The sequence below is a fragment of the Leuciscus leuciscus genome (assembly GCF_965113295.1).
Source record: "Leuciscus leuciscus genome assembly, chromosome: 12".
Lineage (NCBI taxonomy): Eukaryota > Metazoa > Chordata > Actinopteri > Cypriniformes > Leuciscidae > Leuciscus > Leuciscus leuciscus.
In genome coordinates, this window is record NC_138736.1 from 17,762,255 (window position 1) to 17,785,368 (window position 23,114).

At 36.6% G+C, this 23,114-nt stretch overlaps 2 long non-coding RNA genes across 3 annotated transcripts in view; both read right to left on the bottom strand.

The window, feature by feature from the left end:
* Positions 1 to 23,114, bottom strand: part of LOC309511603 — a 223,794-nt gene that overhangs the window by 2,609 nt on the left and 198,071 nt on the right. The window lies entirely within an intron of this gene.
* LOC309511812 lies at positions 7,252 to 8,513 on the bottom strand. Of its 2 annotated transcripts, none has more exons than XR_014210776.1 (5): positions 8,284 to 8,513; positions 7,847 to 7,897; positions 7,584 to 7,648; positions 7,421 to 7,482; positions 7,252 to 7,337 (listed from the first exon to the last, which is right to left on the bottom strand). It is a non-coding gene; the product is annotated as an uncharacterized lncRNA (long non-coding RNA). The 2 variants fall into 2 exon arrangements; XR_014210777.1 differs by lacking the exon at positions 8,284 to 8,513 and adding an exon at positions 8,029 to 8,211.

Sequence of the window (23,114 nt, forward strand, 5' to 3'; positions counted from 1 at the left end):
GGCCTCTTGAAGGCCACTCTACTTCTAACAGCTCTTCATGTCTGGAAAATCGGTCTGCTCTGAGCATATTCACAGTTGTTTCACTTTTTTCCCCCACCATTTTATGATGGATTTCACCTGTTTCACCTATCTTTGGCGTTGACTGGTATTTTTCTTTTCTTGTAATTGTGTTTCCTTGCTGCAGAGATTCTGCCAGATCTAGGTCTGTTTACTCTGACATGTGAAACACTTCAAAAACACTAAGGTGAGAAAATTGGCAGGGCTGTCCACCTATCACAACTCCATGACATTTGACCCTGATCTTGCTCTGCAGATGCTGGACTGGCCTAATATTCCAAAGAGTTTCTGAATCTTCTCTTCGGATCATCCATATGTTTCTCTAGCTTCAGTTCACTTAAAGACTCTTGATTTGTGAGTGAAAAAACAGAAGTTCAGGGTGCAAGAATTTATGTAAAAAAATAAAATACGAGAGACCGGCGTAACTTGAGTTAAAAGGGTTAGAGCCCAAAGGTAACAAAGCTGTGTGAATATGTGAAGGCCGGGTGCACAGCATGAGTTATGAGTTAGTTCCAGAAGCTTAAAGGAAAAAATCCAGAAAGCTCAGGAGGTGTGCAAACCAAACATTTGTTGAGTTTGCTAGCGGGGTAAAAAAATCCTTTGAGAAAGAGTGCGCTGATTGAACAGCTTAGATATAGCTAGGAATCTTATAGGGTCACCCAAAAATTATAATTCTGTCATCATTTACAAACACGTATGTTGTTCCAATCCTGTAAGACTTTCTTCTGTGCAGCAGGGTCAAATATTTTGTGTTAAGTCAGTGTTCATTTTAATGAACTGGTTTATCTGGTTCATGAATCAGATTGATTAATTCACAAAGCAAAGATTCGATTATGTGATTGCAGTTCTTAAGTTAACTAAAAAGGAAATGTTATCAGTGAATAAAAACAACAATATCATATGACTTCAGAAGATTTGGAATATAGTCATATGACTACTTATGGTGTTGAATTTATTTTCAGTCATATTTAGAGCTTGACATAATGGAGTCAAACATAGTCTAGAATAACCAATCTGTGTTTGCGTCAGTCTGAAGCAAAACTGTAATTCTTTGAATGACGTTTGTTTATGGAGGTGTTGAAAATAAAGATCTGACAAGCACTGTCAAAGGAAAAACGTATATTTGCCCAAATAAACTGCATGTGCAGGTATTGTGCATTTTCACTATGCTCACAGTTCTTTCTGCATTAGATCTTTAATTGTTAGTAATTGCATCAGATGGATGATGGACTTTGGTCATCTCATTGTTTTATTCAGCATGAGCAAAGCATTCAAAACAGTATGTCAAGATTTAAAAATTGTGTCTCAAGACTCAAGTTCTGCCTATAAGACAGTCACTGCGTAAAGTTACTGTCCACCTACTGTATGACTAATCAGACTAATCAGAAGGTATCAACCCAAAATCTCTGTGTGTGTATAGTGCACATAATTAAATGTACTGGTAATTTTCTTCTAGGAAATTATACGTCAAGTTTACAGAAATTTCCTTTAACCCTATAACAAAACACAATACAATGAGTAAAACACTGAAAAATTGATATGGAAAAATCCTTCATATTAACACATTACATTGGGCTCTATTTTGGGCCCTTCCTCTGTACTGTAGACATCATTCACTCTGAAACATTTAGATAAAAACATTCAAGTCCCGCGTTATTTTTTCATGATCGGTCATTGCTGTTGAATGAATTCAACATAGTTACAGAACAGAGAATTGTCATTATGTAGTCAATTATGCCTAGGGTTAATTGACATAAAAGTTTGGTAACACTTTATTTTAGTGGTCCACTTTAAACATTCTACTAACTATAAGTAACTTTGCAACTCATTAGAGTATTAGTAGACTGTCTGCTGAATATCTGCTAACACTTTATTTTGATGGTACCCCAACAGACATTCTACTACTATAAGTAACTTTGCAACTACATGTCAACTAACTCTCCTTAGAGTATTTGTAGACTGTCTGCTTAATACCTGCTAACACTTTATTTTGATGGTCCAACAGACTTTCTACTAAGTAACTTTGCAACTACACGTCAACGTATTCTACAAACCCAAACACTTATTGCTAACCCTAACAGTCCGCTACAGTCTACTAATACTCTAATGACACTCTTTAATAGACATGTAGTTGCAAAGTTATTTATAGTTAGTTGAATGTCTAAAGTACACCCTCTAAATAGTGTAACCCAAAAATATTCTAATACTGACCATCATCGACCAGGGACGCATAGGTCAAGAAGTCTGGAAAATAGATGGATAAATGGATGAAAATGTGCTAATGCTACAATGTCAAATATAGCATAGAGTAAATTAGAGCATTCTGAGAAATATTCCTCCTTCATGGTCAATAACATAAATTAATTCGATAAATATAATGAAATATTTTGCTAGCCATGAGTGGCAGTTAAGAAGGAGGTCAAAGAATCAGCTGGTAGTACCATGTTAAGGTCTATGGGAATTTCTTAACTTCCTGGGTTTTCTATGGAAATGCATATTGTGAGGTATATTTAAGTTAACTGGACTGAACACACAGGAATGAGAAGAACACTTTGAAAATTCCTGGCTTATCTTAAAACCTGGCAAATACCAGTCTGGAAGGCAACAGTAACATACCTTGGCAAGCAAGTGGTTCAGATCGATGGTGCCGAGTGCTCATGGACATTTTTCAGTGTTAGATAAATTCAACACAACTCTAGCCTTATTATGTTGAGTTCTTTTGTTAATTAATTTAATGTAATTTACTTCGGCAACCTGGACTATGGCACATGTTTCCCTATTCCAGCTGAATGAGTAATCTTTTCATGTTGCAATACTTTTACCTTTTGAATTGTAATTTTTAAGAGAACTACCTGAGAGTTTCTGATATGTTCAATATATCACGGTTTTATAAAATCCCACTAAATCCTAAGTGAGTGAGAATGTTTTCTAGGCTCAGTCTTGGATGCTGTGTGATAGAATAGACGTTACAGTATAGTTTCCATCCATGATAAAGTTTAATGGTTTGTCTGTATCATATCCGTGTGATTGATTCTCCTTATGTGCTTATGACGAGACTGACAATCAGTCAATCTGCGATCATCTTCGCAGACTATTTGACCGTAATGGTGTATTCATTTGTGTGTCTTTGAGTATGCAGTGACTTTACAGTTTTTACCTCAACATAGCCCATAGTGACAGCTCTTCTGTGCACTCCTGAAAACTGTCACTGCAGTTTCTAATGGTTTCTGAAGGCTGGCTGATAACTACATCAGTGTCTCTGAAACTAGTTAAAGGAACTCACATCCATTCCCTCCCTGCCTCTGCCACTCTTTAAAAGAAGGTAAGTATTTTCCGGTTTTCCTGTCATTTCTCTTTCCCCATCCTTGTAAATATTCAGTGGCCGGCTCTCATATAGCATGTGAATGGAAACAGTGATGGTAAGCCTGGCCAGCACGTGTAGCCGTAACTTCTCAGAACTGCAAACCCGAGAAAGAGAGGCAGGAAAAGAGATTAAGCTTTTCCTCTGGGCTCTCATGCACACCCTGTGATTTTCGTACCTCTGGCTTTGAGGACTTCTGTTGTGATGGAATTCCAGCAGATGCTTGTGGTGGTGTGTGATGGGACTGACAACAATCATCCAGTGGAATCCTCACATTTCTGCTTCTCATTTTCATTTGCTACTACCTTACTGTTTTGCTGAATACCTTTTTCTCTTTCTGCCTTTAATCTATTTTTCTTTGTATAATAAAAAATTACCTTAAAGAAAATTACACACAAAATTGAGAAGCACTGTCAGAAAAGGCCAATTCCAATCTAACACAGTTTCTCAGGAATCAGGGTGCAGGGTCTGCTAGGGGAAACAGGAACATGTTTGTACAAGGAGTGTTCTGAGGAAGAACTACCATATTTTCCAGATGTGTTATATATATATATATATATATATATATATATATATCTCATCTGAAATTATTTTATATCTGTACTAATTTCCCAGTACATTCAGCATCTGGCTCATATTCGCAATCTCAAACATATTCTCAAAACTATAATTTTCAACATCTTCAAAATCATATTATACTTATATTAAATATAATATTTGATTGTGTTCAGTACTTGCTCTGCAGTAAATTGCTGAGCCATTTCAAGTTTTGCTGATGATACTTCCTATTCTTTTGTTTTCTACCTGCAGTAACTATGAGTGAAACGTCACTTCATCATTGTGCATCGGACATTTCCACCTTGTAGAATAAAGGTGAATTGCACTTATTCGCTCATCAAAGATTGAATTATTGTTGTGCTGAAAAAAATATACTCACATTGTTACACACCTCGGGTCGTTAGCAACCCTGTATAATTTTTACAAAAAATGAAAAGGGAAACTGGCATTATTTAATCATTTTTTTTCTTATTATATTGATTATAATGAATTGATTAAGGAATACTAAGAAGGTTGATGTCTAACTTTAAAAAAATTGATGAGGAGGAGGGTAGTGAATGACGTCCCCGGTCACTAAAGACCCAAGGTGTGCGTTTAATTGTTAAAGGATTTGTGGAGTGAGGCAAACTAAAATACATGTTTAAAGTGATTATAATGTTTGTAAACCTTTTATTTTATTTACTGGTATCTTAGCTACATTATTTATTAAATACACCAATGTAACTTGTTCTTTTTTTTCTCTCTCAATGCAATATTTAGCTTGTTCAATGTATTTTATGAAAAATACTAATCACTAATTTTGACAAGAAAGGAAAAATTTACATTCTGCTGGTCATTATCACAAAATAACACAACTTGACAGGTTGATCAGGACCCTGACATGGAGCATTTTTACTAGTTGCGAGACACACCAAAGAAGCACTGGATTCAGTTCCCCGGTTGAAGTATTGCAGGGAGCTGTGTAAGGCCATCATGGCATCTATCTTTATATATTACATTTTAGTTTTTTATGAATTTAGTAGGAAGTTAACACAGATATAAATAATGGATGTCAGATTTGTTCACGTGGTTGGAAGCTTCACATGTTGGCCAAATGGCCCTTTCCTATCTATACAGGTAGTTCATGGCTAGAATCAGGGTAATTTCAACAGCAAACAGTACCGAAGTTCACGTGAACCGTAAGACTACAGGCGGACTCCGGGTACAGTTTGCGTGTGCGCACCCTCGTTCGGAAAACAGTGTTCACATCATCCATCCGAACCGAACTCTGACATCTATCGAACCCAGGTGTGCACCAAAAGTGCTAGTGTGAAAGCACCTTCAGGGTGCAAAAAAAAAAAAGAGAAAAAGTTAGTCCTGGACCACTTAGCGTTAACATTGGCATTTTAACACTGAACCTAAAGATACCGAACCTAAAGGCATAGGGATATGTTCACAACCCGATTGGTCGGCTTTTATTACATATATTTTGTGACGGAAATTAAGCAGTTCTGCCTGGTCACGTTAGACAATTCGCATCAGCGGACTCTCAGCTGATACAAGTCTGCCTATAGGAATACAACGCCTATCACTGTATACATATATAAGCTCCTTCAGTATTATCAGCAGTTATTGCGTTTCTCAGGAGCCAATTAAATGGCGAAATTCGGCAGGCAAACCGCATCATCTCACAAGGAATCGTGCAATCGGGAATTTAGCGAGAGGAATTCGTTCCCCAAAAGGATTTCACCTCAGATTCATTCAAGTTTGTGAACTTGAATACTAGATTCGCCCTATTGATCACACGCTGCCTGATTTGGAAGTGACCTTAGTCTGCATTTCTGCTCACATCGCTACATTATTGACATAGGACTCGATGTGATTAACTCTCCATTCATCTCTGAAAGTCTTCGCGAAGCTAAGTTCCTTTCAATGCTCATTGCTAAAAGCTATCACACTGTTAGACTTTTCAAGGGTTTTTTACAGTAACTTACTGGCAACACTGTTGCCAGTAAGTTACTGTAATTAGGATTTACAGTACATTACCGTATTTCATTACATTACCGTAATACAGTGCATTACTGTAAAAACGAAGCTAATCAGTACACTACTGTAATTATTTTTTTCTTTGTACTAAATTAGATTTCATAATTTTGATATATAATTCATTTTATTTTTATCTTACATAAATACTACTAACATACAAACCAATTAGACAAAGTTATTACAAAATACAAATTTTTTATTTAAAAAATCTCATATATATCACAAAATAAACAGTCTGCCAATGCTGGAAATATGTGTGAAACGTTTACACATTAATGGGTGAGTTTAGGGACAACGTTTTTGTGTTAATTTTAACATTTAACATTTAAATTCATTGTGTGAATGATTTTAACAAAGTAAATATGTCAGAAAGGTTAGCACATAGATGTGTAAATGTGTTAAATTAACACATTATGTGCTGTCCTTCACTGCACACATTGTTAAAATCATACATAAAATCATAAACAAAACGTTAGCATTTGACTAAATGAATGTAGAGTCATTGGTTGTTTAGCTTATACAAGTATTATAATTAAATATCAACCATTACATTCATAAAACTGCAGAATATAAATACATTTCTAAGCAGTCAAAAAGGAAATATCCAACACAGGACAAAACACAGTTCTTTTCACAATACATGACACATAACCCCACCTTAAAAATAATTTCACTAATTTACAAAAATGTGTTGGATTCATGTACACTGGTGGCCAAAATAAGTATTTAAGTGTCTTAATGTTTTTGAAAGGAGTCTCTTTGATGCTCAAGAAACATTTCTCATTATAATCAATGTCTGACTGTCTACCCCTCAGTCTACTTCTACTTCTACGAGTAAAGATCATCATCAGAATAATCTTTAAAAAGTCAACACAATGTTTTTGTCCACCTTTGCGAATAAATGAACTTCTCCAAAGATTGGTTCCTGTTCAGAACTTGACTGACAACATCAGAATGTTCCCTGGTCTGCATGCGTGTCCACAAACACTAATGTACTCAGTCCTTCAGAGGAGATCCCGGTTCCAACACTATATATGAGAGAGAGAGAGAGAGAGAGAGAATATTAGTGTCAAAATATTTTTAACCTCCTTTTTTTTACATTTTTATTATTATTTTTACAATAACTAAAGAATATATATTTGTAAACAGCTTTTTAGCATATGTAAATAGCATATTCAAACATTTCAACTGAACTAAATTAAATTATTCCAGATTAAATTTTAATACTTACAAATCCTAAATTCTGTCCAAAAAATTCTGAGATCCATAGCTCTCTATGAATGTGACTGAAATCGATGTTTTAGCCCATTTCAGCTCGTCTGCAGTGAAGGAGTTCCTGTTTGAGACAAATACACAGTAAAACACATGCAAGAACTCACTGTGTGATGATCGTTCTCCTTCCTACAGTAGTTAACCCACCTGTGCGCTGATATTAGGACCTTCCTGGTCAGGTGGGACTGCAATGGTAGAGAGTCTTCTGCCTAATAAAATATCAAAATAATGCAAAAAATATAAACTTAAGTTGTTTAGAATTCTAGATTTGGTATGGATGAATTAGTGAGAGTTTTACTGCAGTGCTAACCTGGATACATTTAATCTGGTGAGACTGAACAAAGACAATGGTCCATCTTCTGATTGGTTAATTTGCTGTGTAATAAATATAAAGTTAGACATGATACAAATATCACTTATTTGATATAAAGTTAGCCAATTTTATAGATATTTTATAAGACATTGTATGCTACCTAGTCTGCACCAGTGGCTCCAAAGCACTTATCACATATTGCTAATCATTTCAGCAAACTTATTTCAAAATATATCACAAATGGCCTAACGTTAACTTACCTCCGGAATCTTGCTAGTCACTGGCGCGAATTGGCGCTTTGTTGCAGTTGCCTTTAGTTTAAACACATACAAAAATGGAAGTAAATATTAAATTCCATTAAAAAAAACTATAATAGCCTATGTTATAGTTTGCAAACTAATACTAAACCTAGAAAGGTGGCAGCTAGCCAAATAAAACTTACATACAATGTTATTTTCTCATCAGTAGGCCAACATTATCTACAACCAAAACAGAATTTCACATTAGTTAATTTATTGTTAATGTAAACTAACGTTAAGCGTTGCTCGTTGGCGTATTTTAACTCGACAACAAAGTCTGTCAAATGAAACGTTAGCGCAGTTTACCGTGGTAAAGTTCGTTACCGCCATGTAGTAAGTTAGGCTATAACAGGTTAAACTGGGCACATTCCTGTCAACACACACAGAATGTTTTTTACCTTGCTTGCTGGTCTCTCTCTCGGTGAAGTGAATTCCGTCTCTTCCCCGGGCCAGACTCGAACGGCGCGGTCCAACAAAAGACAGTCAGAACCCAGTGATATTACACTGGATGCTCCGGCACGACACGACACGACAAGACAAATGATGCGCCGTTATATTTCTGACGTACAGTGCTACTCCGAGTCCAAGCGCTCGCGCTATTTCTGACAAGGGACAAACAGGTTCGCATTTTGCATTAATGGTCCGGTCCGGTCGCTTCAATGTGTCCAATATAGACAGCCTCTGACTGTTATAGCGTTGTAGACACGCAGTGTAAGGCAAAAATTAGGAAATAAAAAGCACGATGGAATGGTGCCAGCCAGAGAGACCGTTACGTCAAATACAGTAGTATACAGCCAATTTAAAAAAAAATACAGTAAGTCTCTGTATGTGGTGTTAGACAAATACAGTAGTATACAGCAAATTTAAAAAATACAGTAAGTCACTGTATGTGGTGTTAGACGTCACAGGAAATTCCCATGATGCAATGGGAATCACAGTTATTTACTGTAAAGAGAAATAGCAGTATAATACTGGGGGATTTAAAGTAAATAACTGTAGAAATTACAGAAAAGTCTAACAGTGCAGGGTATTGGCAACATGCTTGTTGCTAATGCTATCTGTGTTGCTTGGGCTTATCTAGTCGTTTTCATTAAAATGCTTTTGCTAGGCTTATGCGATCATATTGGCTATGTGCGTTACTTATCTGTTGTCATTGGCAACTGCTCGCATTGCACATGCTGTGCTTTTAGCACTTTGTAGCACAGATTCAAGCAGCTTGCGGTGATAGTTAGGAAATAACAATTCATGGTGCTAACATAATCATTCTGCTGTGGCACAGCTCTAAAAAGACATAGTAAACAGTCACTATTGTAAGAACTGATTTTCCTGCTAAGGCAAAAGCTGAGATAAAACTCTACAATGAAGCAATAAAACGCTACCCTGGACAGAAGATCTCAAAGAAAGAGCACAGGACATTGTCTTGTTCAAACCTTTCTCCTTCCTTATCTCTGCATCCCCCTCTCCCTCCTCCTTTCCTTTCCCCCTGATTCAAGTCACTAAAAGTTCACTGAGATTGTCTATATATCACATATGTACGGTGTACATTTTAGGACATCCGACCTCAGACATATGAAGACAAGGCATCATGCCTCTGACTAAAAGGCTTCAGTCATTGGACAAAACGGCATCGCGCCTCAGACTGAAAAGCTTCATGTCTCAGGAAAAACAATGTCAGGTGTCAGGTCTCGTACAATTAGGCATCAGACAAAACAGCCTCAGACATAAAGGCATCGGACGCATTAAAGCATATAATATATATAGCCTATATATATATATATATATATATATATATAGATATAGATATGCTTTAATTAAATGTTACACTATTTGCTGTATGCAGAAGAGAACATGCATTTCATGAGTTTTATTTGCACGTTTAAAAAGTTAAATGACATATTTCAACTAGCTAGTTTGTATGTTGGCAAACTATTGTGAAGTAAAGCGTTTTTTTTAATTAATTTTTTTATTGAATATGTATCAGATTACAAGCGGATATAAAGGACATATAACTTCTACAGGAATTAAATTATATCAAGTATGTAAAGCTTCACATATATAAAATAAATAAATAAATAAATAAAAGACATACACAAGAGGAAACATTATGCATCAGTGGTATTGTCAAAAATATCATCATAATATTTCAAGAATCATTCTGTCACTTTTCTTGTTTTTAATCAACCTTAGAGACTTCAGAAATGTATCAAGTAAAGCGTTCTTTCGAGCTATGAACCGCGTACATGTGATGTCATATGGGGCGGGGCAATGCGAATCTCCAAACTCTGTCTGAGTCCGTTTCGTCCGATGCCTTTATGTCTGATGCCTTTTAGTCTGAGTCCGTTTCGTCTGATGCCTTTATGTCTGATGCCTTTTAGTCTGAGTCCATTTCGTCTGATGCCTTTATGTCTGATGCCTTTTAGTCTGAGTATATTAACATGCCTAAGACTTTTGCACAGTACTGTATATATAAGCTCCTTCAGTATTATCAGCAGCTATCACGTTTCTCAGGAGCCAATTGCCTCCTCCATCCCCAGCTCCTCCTCTCGTCAGTCAGGATTTGGCATTCTGATCCCCCCTGAATCAGACTAAAATTATCTAATTATGTTGTACATTAAAATTAATTAATGATATCTCCAATACATTCATGTTGGTTCTGTTCTGTTTACCCTAAGGGGGTTATTGCTGCTCTCCCTGCTCTTATCTATGCTAGGCTACATGGATGTGCAGGGAGTTCTTGCCCAGAACAGAACCATACAGCCAATCCTAACTTTATGCTAATTGTCAATCGTATTTGACAATAGTGGTCCTGAAAGAACTTATGAACATCCTATACAATGCTGCGTGCATGGCTAAACGCGCTTGCTGTATATGCGTAGCCTGCATATGATGGTATTTTGACCAGCAGAGAACTCTTGAAGAGCTGTGTGTAAAGGAGTCAAAACAGCAACAAGAATCCCTCCATCACACACACAAATGAAGATCTGCTGCGAGGAGACACAGTTCTGATGCCTGGAACGAACTGTGATGGGCAACATCGCAACAGTGATGAGAAAAAACAGGTATGCTTTAGCATTATGTCCTTTTTAGGGTCGCATCTTGTGACATCATGTCGCGTTTTTGGTTGGTTTACATGTCTTTGGTCCGTGTTCCATTCATAATTTCATTTGAACCGCACCAGAGTTTGTTTGGAAGCGGACCGAGACCAATCTTTTCAGCTTATTTTGATGCGCACCAGGGTTCAGATGGCAGCTTTCACACTTATAGTTATAGTTTTCACACTTAGGGTTTGTTTTAATCAAACCAAATATACCAAGAACACAACCCTAAGTTGCAAAGACTTTGTACCCACAGTCAAAAGTGTGGCTATGCAAGACTAATATTCTCAGCATCATTAAACTGTTACTTTGCAGGCAAGCAGAGCATCAGTACAAAGACTGTGGATTCAGAGAATTTAGTTAACCATGCAATACTCAGAATGCACCATTGGCAACAATCTTGTGAGTCCAGTTTAAGAATGGGTGAGTTTTTTTACTGGCTTGAACCTCTTCAACTTAAATTGGCACACATTTTTTCTTTAGGTGTTTTGAGTTAGAATGCCCATATTAAGCCTCTACAAATCCATTACAAGGATCTCAGAGGCATCCTGGCGCTCAGTTAAATACCCCCTGCCTGTATCATTGTTCAGCATCAGGTATATGTGAAGAAAGTGGGTGGTCTTGAAAGAAAGGTAAGGTTGGGTTTAATGTGTTACTGGAAGATACTTCGCTAATTTTTGTTGAAAAAGGAGTCTAGTACAATTCAATGTCTCCTATGACCTGTGAACTACTGAGAAAACATTTCCATTTTTACCATTGAGCAAATAATCCCATATTTCATGTTATAATCTAGAGAGCTTGTATAATATAGAGAGGTTGTCTATGATGTATCATGTTTGTTTTCAGAAAATGTAAAATTACGCTACAATTCAAAAGTTTGGGAAATTTTTGGTTAAATAAAAATGAACACGTTTATTCAGCAAGGACACAATAATTTGTTCAAAAGTGACAAAGACATTTATAAAATTATTTATATTTCAAAAAAGTGCTGTTTGGTTTTGAACTTTCTGTTCTTTATTGAATCCTGAAAAACTGTTTTAACATTAATAAGAAATGCTTCTTGAGTAATGAAACTGAAAATTCTGTTTTACCATCACAGGAATCATTTCATTTTAAAATATATTCAAAACAGTTATTTTAAATTGTAATATTTTACAACATTTTATTTCATATTTTGATCTAATAAAACCAACATTGGAGCATTATTTACCATATGTCTCTAAAACACTTATCCTTACACCATTGATTCACAGCATCCTTCATATATTATACATCATTCTGGACAGTCACTCTATTCAGATTTTGCTCAACAGCTTAAATTGCTGTGCTGTACATAAAAAAAAAAAAATCTAAATTGTGTGCCATTTGCTTGGCTTCAAACTTGTATGGCTCTTTGAAGATCAGATCATTTAGTTGAGTGAAATAAAACTAATATATAGTCAACAGACCTGGAATTACTTCATAGCCATTTGATTAGTGTCACTGTATTCATGAAGGAAGTATGTGACGGAGGTTGATATGCTCTCCAGGGAACCTCACCTGTCTGCTCTTCAGGCTCCAAAGGTTTGCTGGGTCACTGCTTTCTGACGGAGCCCCTGGGAAATGACGTCATTTGATCCTCTGCCTATACTCTTACTTGATAACGTCCATTGAAGCAATCAAGATTGTTCTGTTTTGTTGTGTTGCACTGACGAGTTTCAGAAACTACAGTTGTGAAGGGTGGCGCACATGAAAAGAGGACAGAAGCTACGTTTGCATGCATCCAAATAATCAGTTTAAAATCAGACTGATGACTCAATCGGACTGAAAAGCCTTAATATAAACACCTCAATAAATCCAATTTAGCTTGACCTGAAAGAAATTTCCATCGTTATTGAAAGAGGTAATGTATAACTGAAATCATCATCATCATCATCAAGATGACTGTTTCATATGTATTTCATAGAAATCATTTTATATAGTTTTGTGTTATATATTTGTTTATAACCTGATTTTTTGGACAGCATTCTTAAATGACCCGATCTGAGTGGCTGCGATGATTTGTGTAAATGCACCAAGATTATGTAATGATTTAAAAACCAGAGTTAAAATTTTTAATTCCACTCTAAATTTTACGGGCAACCACTGCAATGAAATCAAAATGGGGTTGATGTGCTGAAACTTACGTGAGACAGTCAGAAGCCTGGCCGCTGCATTTCGGACCATTTGCAATCGCTCCATGGACGACCAATTAATCCCATAATAGAATGAATTGCAATAGTCTAAGTGGGAAGTAAAAAAAGCATGGATTACTGTTTCAAAGCTTTTTAAAGATAACAACGATTTGACTGTAGATAGGCAATGAAGATGGAAAAAACACGACATAACTATCACATTTATCTGCTTATTGAACTTAAAGGGATAGTTCACCCAAAATTGAAAATTAGGCCATGATTTACTCACCCTGAAGCCATCCTAGGTGTATATGGCATTCTTCTTTCAGACGAATACAATCAGAGTTATATCAAAAAAATGTCCTGGCTCTTCCAAGCTTTATAATGGGAGTGAATGGGTATATTTTTGGAAGTCCATCAAAGCGCATCCATCTATGATAAAAGTGCTACACACGGTTCTGGCGGGTTAATAAAGGCTTTGTGTAAGAAAAATGTCCATATTTAAAACTTTATCGACTAAAATAACTAGCTTCCGGCAAAAGGTCGTACGCATCGATTTACGGCAAAAGACTTACGCTACTCCTACATCCTACGTCATACATCGTTAAGTGTTACTCTTTTGGCGTAAGTCGACTTGCGTAGGCCGTCTGCCGGAAGCTAGTTATTTTAGTCGATAAAGTTTTAAATATCAACATGACATCATGACTTTGCGTAAACATACACGCCACTTTCAAGTCAAGTGGCGTGTTATCTATACGCATTTTGAGCTATCCGCGTGTATGTCCACGCCGTCATCTTCCGCGTTTATGTCTATGCCGTTAAATGTCCGAGTGATTCCACGTGTATGTCTACGCCGTTAAATCTCCGAGCGAAACGAAGCAAAATGTATATCTACATCTGGGGAGCGATAATTTTACTAGGATGGTAGGGGAAGACAGTGACTCATAAATGGTATTAACCCCAGTGACGGGTAGGTTTAGGGACGGGGTTGGGGTAAGTCATATATATTTATATAGAGAGTAATGTAACGTTAAGTCAACGGCGTTGATAAACACGCTGAAAAGCGATTATGCGTGTTGATAGCACGCCAAAAATGGAAATACGAATTGGCGTGTCATACATACGCCATTTCATGAGATCAGTCTGTAAATATGGATGTTTTTTTTGAGCCGTGTGTACATGCAAACAGAGCTCCCGTTGCATGTTATCATTAGGTTGTAAAGGAAGATACAACTGAGCATCATCGGCATATAAGTGAAAAGAAATCCCATATTTATGAAAGATCAGACCCAGGGGCAGTAAATATATCATGAATAGAGTCAGAGCAATAATGGAACCCTGGGGAACACCACAAGTCAAAGGAGCAGCGGACAGAAATCTTACGGTCACTTAAGGCCAACACAATTTTTTAAACGAGAGATGAGTATATTATGGTCAACCATATCAAAAGCAGAGCTTGGATCTGGTAAAATCAAAGCAACAGCATTTCTGTCATCTGAGACTTTTAATAGAGCAGATTAAGTAGTGTAATTCCCTGAAACCAGATTGAACAGATTCATAAATATGGTTTGTACTAAGAAAGGCCTGTAATTGAAATAACACAAATTTCTCCAAAATTTTTGACATAAAATAGGATAATAGGATCAAAGGAGGACCAAGTAACAGAGCTCCATGGTGTCTCATGGATGTCAAAATCAGAATGGAAATGTTGGGGTCTCAGCCTAACCCCTTTCTCAACAAAAAAAATTCACATGTAGTCTCAGATAGGTACATCAGTAAAAACATTAAACACCGGATTTAGAAAAGAATCAACAGTAGAAAACAGTGTTCTGGGACTATGGTACTTATTATTGATAATACCTGACAAATATTTAGATTTTTTGCTGACTTGACCACTTTCTAAAATACTGAGAGAGAGTCCCTCATAAGTTCAGAGGAAACCTGCAACCAACCTATCACCAACATAAGTAAGAAATGTACTTTTGCTATGGTTAAATAAATGTTCAGTGATATCTTCCAAAGAATTTTGGTGCATTTTTTTCTCTATATAGTGTTGATCTGGCAACTAGTAAATACACAAAGTTTAGTCATGTTAGCATGTGTGGAAATACTTTAAACAAGTGTGTTACAACTAGTCCAGTGTAAGGTTGTGCCCCGCTCAGCCCTACTCATCAACATTTTGTATCCTGGGCGGTGAATCCATTGAGCCAGGGACATGAACTGCTGCATAAGATTAAGCAAACTCTTCAGCAACATTTGCTGTGAAGTGACCAGTCCATCGGGCTGGAGGGGCTGTGACACCAGATCGACCAGGAAAGGTGGCAGTAAATAAGGTCAGATTTATGGTCAGAAAAGCCAGTGTCACAAATTTCAATGTCCTAAATAGAAAAGCCACGACTAAAAACCAGATCCAAAGTATGACCTTGGATATGCGTGGTTCCCAGCACCCACTCTGTAAAATTTAGTAAGTCAGAAAGGTTACAGAAATCCCTGGAAAGTGTCTTTGTGGTGCAGGAAATATGAATATTAAAATCACCCAGTAACAAAATCTTTTCAAACTGTGTTACTACACCCCCCAGAAAGTCTGCAAACTCATTTAAAAACACACTGATTGTGGAGGTCAATAGATTATTACCAACAGAAGATCAGCAGCCATTTCCATTTGAAACATTTGTAGCTCAGAACTATCGTATACCTCCGATGGGATGATTTGGCCATGGAAATTGAAGACATGAAAACTTCCGCTATAGGCTACCGAAGGTAGACTATATATAAATGTGATGCGATCCGGGAAAACCCATCACATGGTGAAATTTTACTTATTACAGGTTTTGATACCATATTAAAGCTTGTTTCAAGCCCTTTCCAAGTCTGTTTTTCTTTCTTTCATCGTTTGTCGGTTGATGAAAGAAACCGATGCTCCGCATCTCACAATAACGTTGAAGAAAAAAAAAAAAAAACTTAAGTGCCGTTGTAGTTTACACAGGACTGGCGGGAACTGCGCATTGATATACCTTTATTCCAGATGTTACGTGGTTAATTTTGATAGGTGAACTGTCTTTGTAGTTTTAAGAGAAGGAGAGCTGTGGGCGAATTTTAATTAAAATTTTTGCACCTCCACCGACGTGCGTGTTCTTAAAGAGAAAGACAGTCTTTTAAGCTTGCCACTATAAGGGCGTTTTTCCACTGGGTTCGTTTGCTGCGGTCCGAACCCGAGTGCGCTCGTTCCCGGCGCCCCCCGCAGCGTTGGTCTGGTTTCACACTCAATTAGTTGTATCGAACCCAGGTGCGTTTGCAGTGATCTTACGTCATCGCAAACGCACACGGAAAATGCATGGATAATACAACTCGACTGAGCATAGCTGTAATTTGTCTGTTTTTTTGGTGCTATTATGCACAACATAGTGAGAGACATCACCTCTTCAGTGTCCCACAACGTTCCCCTGCCACTCATGGTTGTCGTGTGTGAGGAAACAATGATATCGACAGTGATACGCATGCGCGGGATACTATACTTCCTGAACAAGCGCGCACCCGAGTCCGTGTTGCTTGCACATTAACGCGAACCGCGCCACGGTTCGGGAGCAACCGAGCTCAGACCACCTCCTCCAGGTAGTCTCGGGTTCGGTTCTCTAGTGCGCACCCGGGTCCGATGACAGCGTTCACATTAGCGATTTTTCATGCTAACCGTGCCCCGGTCCGCACTAAACTGCCAGTGTGAAAGCGCCCTTAATCGCTATTTTCTGCACTAAACTGGTGAATTTTGCCAAGATATATTCAGAGATGATAAACAAGATGTTATAGAATAATAATTTAAGGAAAACCCAATTTTGACAAAAAAACTGACATTCGATCTATTTTTAGACCTTACTGAAAACTTACCAGCACACATCTGACGGGTTTTCCCAAATCGCATCACAAATATATAGGATGAACCCATTGATAAGAGACATCCTGAATGCGCCAAACAGCACGGTAGCCACGATACCCCCCATTTAGCTTTCAGTCTAATTGCAAGACCGCTCTGCTTGCTACGGTGCCTACGGTGTTTATTCCATGGTGTAACAAGAGGCCGTCGACGCAGGTAGTCAGGGGTATCCGACAGAAACTGTGGAGGATAAGAACAAGAAACATCCGAGTCCAAAACTGAATTTGCCAGTCGTAGGCCTATATAAGTGTATCTGAGCCATAAGAAGCTAAAATTGTACAAGGCACCAGGAGAAACCGACGGTATGCCAAACACAACGGCGCCATCTTTCACAATCACGGTACTCCCACGGTAAAACTAGTCCTGCTCAGTTGCAATGCCACTCAGGGTCCCTCAATGGTATGACCGAGGCGAGCGGCTCGGATAGCCCACCCCAACACAGAGAAGCTGACAAGATAACAAGGCAAACAAGAAACACCTGGAGATACGATCAAGCGAACCAATGACACAAAAGGACTACAAAGGGACTACAAACTATCACAGAAAACAGGAAATATAACATAAAAGTCCAAGCAAAGTAAATTCCTATGCATTATGCATATTGGTTTTGTATATGTTTCCTCATACAGAACAGTAAAGTAAATATAATGAATTCTGGTTCAATATAGTTTTAGTTTTATATAATCTCCAAAATGTATTTTCATACATGCTTTCTATTTTTTCATTATTAATCCTAATTTTAGCTTGATTTGCCAATTTCTAAACATCCTAAACTTTGTTTTACTTAAATTTTATTATAGCCTGATAACATCAAACCATTTCTTAAAAAAATAAATAATAATATCCACAATCAACAGAAAAAAAAAATTAAGCATGTAAATCCTTGCATCTGACTATTTTCTCAATCGGATTCAAGAATACCTCACACACATAAGATGCACCCGCATTAACAATAAGATGTTAAAGGGTTAGTTCACCCAAAAATGAGAATTCTGTCATTAATCACTCACCCTTATGTCGTTCCAAACCTGTAAGACCTTCGTTCATCTTCTGAACACATATTAAGATATTTTTTATGAAATCCGAGAACTTTCTGAGAGCCCCCTTAGAAAGCTCTCGGAATTCATCAAAAATATATTAATTTGTGTTCCGAAGAAGAATACATTTTGGGATTTATATTTTTTGGTTTTGGAACGACATGAGGGCGAGTAATTAATGACAGAATTTTCATTTTTGGGTGAACTAACTCTTTTAACAAGTTTCAAATCATATGAATGTGCATACAATACGTTTATTTACATCGTGTGTCTTATGAAGTGGTCAGTGCTTTTTTGAAGGTTGACAACTAGTCACCGTCTGCTTTCATTGTTTGGATAAGACCAGTGTGCAGTGAACATTCTTCAAAACTGTTTTTTGCATTACTTTCAGAAGGAAAAAATGAATACAAGTTTAGAATAACAGGAGATTGAGTAACTGGTGACAATCTTCATTTTTGGGTGAACTTTTCCTTTAAGCTTACGGTCAGGGTTGTTCTACATGTGTGGATAGAGTGGGTTCATTACAGACTGAAAAGTGAGCTGTCAGCAGACTGTGGTCTCCAGCAGTGGAAGGTTTTACACTCAAATGACTCACCATGAGACATATAAAGCTCCTACTCTCCCACAAGCTTTAGAGAAGGTCCCCATGCCCTGAGGGAAGCCCGGAGAGAGGGGGTCTCCAGCAAATCTGTATGGAAAACCTCTGAATCAGCTTTGCGAGCAAGGTCGTTATCTGTGGCAAGTTATGGCGGTGGGAAGAATGTGGTTTACCACTGAGGGAAAACATCACTTTTCATCATCAGGAAACTGTTAGTAATTGTTTCCAGAGTCTGATCACGCAATAGCATATTTATAAAAAAAGTTTAAAAACAAAAATTATTTGGAGGAAATGTGACAATGTGCTGTTTTCTGTCTCAATATATTTCTTGTTTGCGGATCAATACAATAAATACATGTACTTGTATGTTCTACAAACATAGTATTCAATTAAATATTGGACAATTGAGCTTCATTGCGTGTAATTGTGTAAACATTAACCAAGTCAGTGTCAGCCCTTTGAGTTTTAATTTTTAGTTTTATGTGCTCATTCCAAAACAAATTGCCGTTCATAAAAAAAAATATATTCAGTTTTATTAGTCATGTAAATAATGCAAGCTTAAGGTGTAGTGTTGTGAGTAATTTTTTTAAATAAGGTCTCTTGGTCTGCAAATCAGCGTCTTTCCATTACCAATTCATTGAGCATATAATTCTTTTTGTATAATGACCTCTGAACTGGAAATTTCACTGCTGTTCATACTGCCTGTTCTTTCAAGTCTCTTGAATCACTCTCTAATATCTTTTCGTGTCAGTGATAACTGGTATCTTGCATCTCAAAACAGCTACCACAGATTGAAAGTATAGAAATGTATAAAATCAAGCTCCTAATAAATAAATAAAAATAAAAAGAGCATAATAAAGTATTATATTATATATAAATATAATAGATATAAATGCATAATATTATGCTTAAATTTATAATAGAAATAGTCATGGTCTGACACTATATTTATGAAAACAGTATAATGTATAAAGCTTTATTTACAGCGGGTATATTACTATAGAGACACACATCTTCTCACATAATAATTTACAGGAACAGATGTCAAGTTATGTAACAAACAATCTGGATTGTTCAATTCATCACACAGCCCAACACATGTACTGTATGCAACATTAACCAAGTCACTGTGGCATTGCTGTGATAGATGAAAGTAATAAACTCCAAAGCTCTGGTATGATTTTGGATTAAAAGCGTGTTGTTGCCATCTATGTGCTATTTTGATGTGTGTTGGCAGGTAGAAATGATGAATGAGAAACTCAAAGCGTGTGGCAAAGATTACAGGCTGTTTAATATGAAAGTGTCCCCCTGCAGGGGCGAGACCACCCTTGATAAACCACAGTCTCCATTTAAATTTCAGCACATTAATGAGATTTATGCCCATACTTATTGTAATTACAAAACTTATTGCCAAAAGGATTAGACTGTCTAAACTAAAACTTTATCCTGTATTTTATGTTATTTATCTAAGTTATAAAATCATCTGTTGTTGAAAAATAAAAACTTAATGAAATAAATAAATGTAGATATATTCAGTATCCTTTAACAATATGTCTGAATCTTTTTATGCATTGCTTATAAGTTGTTCTTAGTAGATTTTAGCATGTTGCTAATCAGGTGTTCTCGGTTGTTGCTAAGCCCTTGTGAAAAGGAAGCACACTTTAGCATACTTTTAAGAAAAGTTATTGTTACAAAAATGTTATTCTTTAAAAAGAACGTCTTTCACACACATAATTATAAATTAACTGCAATTAACTGAAAATGTATTATACAGTAGTCAAGATTTGGAGTGGATCAAAACCTTTCATCAAAGTTATACATGAATTTTGAACAGAGTGCTTTTAGAGTGCTTTTTCGACCCACTTAAAACTTAAGTAGTCCAATGCTATCTCACGACCAATTCGTACGAGTGAGTAAAAGGTGGCTAATTCGTACAACCTATCTATATATATCAATATATAATACTGATTGATTCAAAGCAGCTTTACAGTGATAACAGGAAAATGATTAAATGATGCAAACAGTTTATTCCGGCTGTACAGCAGCTCTAAAAGCTTGTACTGACAAGCATTTATAGTAAACTAATATCATTTCTATTGAAACTTATATTTCATATATTTTAATATATTTGTAATTACACATTTGGAATGATGAAGTTGCAATTAGTACAATAACCCCCAGTTACACAGACAAGGCTTAATCCTTGTCTAATGAACATTTATAAAAGCTACTAATGCCCTAATTGAACTAAGGCCTAATCCTTTGCTTAATCTAAGGCCTGTCTGTGAAACCAGGCCTTAAAATATATTAACTTAGAATGTTAAATAACACTGTAATAACTGTAATATTGAATAACACACTATGATTGAAATTTTAATCAAGTACTTTACATGTGCTTTAATATGTTTAGTGTTATTTTCAACAAAATAAGTGTACGTCTTTAAAGGTACAATATGCAAGAATTTTTGCCGCTAGAGGGCGCTACATTCCAAACAACAACAACGGCGTAGCTTGATGACGATGTGAAGGAGCGTGGAATGATGGGAACTGTCGTTTTAGACTCCACCGTGGATGCAAATCAGTCAGACGGGAATCGAAAAATCATGTTCATGGATGAGGCTAAGTTCTATTTTTATAAATGTTGCGTTTAATGACATGCTTTTTGTGGCGAGGGGGGCGTGGTTCAGTGCGGTCTGTGATGGGAGAGAAAAGAGACGAGCAAGTATGTCAAGTGCAAATGCACCTGTGTCTTATTGCAGTGATCGGCGTGGAGAGACCGCTTATAAGCCGCGCTGGAACGAGAGAGAGACTGGAGAGAAAATTGGACGCAGAGGAAGAAAACCGGTGGATCCGAGCTCTCATTTTTGAACTGTTTTGTGCCGTCGCGGTTGCCACAGTGAATGCGCGTTGTGCGCGGCTTTTGTTTGTTTTGCTTTATTTTAATAAAGTACGAGTCCCAGTCACGACGACGCGTCTTCTTCCTTCCTGACTCTTAAACCTCATCACACTTTTATTTCATTCAAATGAATTAACCGCAAGAAAAGTAAGGTTTAATACTTCATAGATGTTACTGTATTTGTTGAATTCATTGTTGTGATAACGCTGTGCAGTTCTACATGTTCTAAACAATTGTTGTAAAAATACATTCGAACATGCCCACATCATTTGCCAAAATACTGATTAATCTTTATGTATAACACATGCTATATTTATTTACATGGCCATAAACACCAGACGTGATAAACAATGTCAATAAACTAAACACAAATCTAAAGCAATAATACTTTCCTTACATAAACATAACTATTACCGAATGCTACATTTGGAAAATATAAAATTAAGCATGCTTTGTCGACAGAACCAGCAGCAATCGGTAAAGAATAATTGTGTCCCATAACGACTGCAAGAAACAAGCTAAAGTTTGTAGCTTGATAGACGCTACAACTACAACTTCCGCATTTGTCCAGGACTCCACGCAGTACGAGCGGAAACCGAGGGTGACGCGGATATGACGCAATTGACTGGCGACTCCCAGCTCACCCCTGCTCTAACGCCCCGTTTCCTTGGTTAAAATCGCAATTTTCTCACGATTTAAAAATAGTTGGAAACATTTGGGATATTGTAAGTAATCAACTTAACAAAATATATAACACTGGCCTTGAGATTTTGGGATATTTTAATGCAAAATTCTTACATATTGTACCTTTAAAGCACAACAAAAAATTATTAAAACATAATTAATCAAAATGTACTTAAACTTTTAATTTGATATTTTTAAAAGTGCACTTAATTGTGTTCAGAAACATAGTGTACTCTTTTTAAGTACCTTATATTTTATTTTATTTATATTATATTATCTGCATGTGTGTGTGTGTGTGTGTGTATATATATATATATATATATATATATATATATATATATAAAATTGTATTTTTTATAATTTTTACCCCTGTAGTCAATAATTTTATCCCTTAAAACTGATCTTTGGTCACCAAAATGACATATTTAAAAGTTTTTTCCTATGGGAAAAAATATGCTGCATGCCTTAAAATAGCTTGAATGTAACTACACCCTTACTTCATTTAGTATACATGTAACCATGAATATGCTAATTAGCCCCGCCTCCACTCACACCAGCTCAACTTACCGAGGTAAACGCTGCACAATAACGGTCACATAACGGCAATTAATATGATTAGCCTTTTGCTTGATTATGTTATCAAACAGCTAATAATGTATTGCTAATGTTACACAAACCAAGTTCCCATTTGCTATCGCTTTGAACTACTCAGAACATCAGTGGAGTAAAGTGTATAGTTCATCATAACAGCGTAATATACATCATACACCCGCTATATTGCTAAATCTACCCAATTTTTCATAACAGAAGAAATTCCGGGATAAGCTGGCTTCTCTTG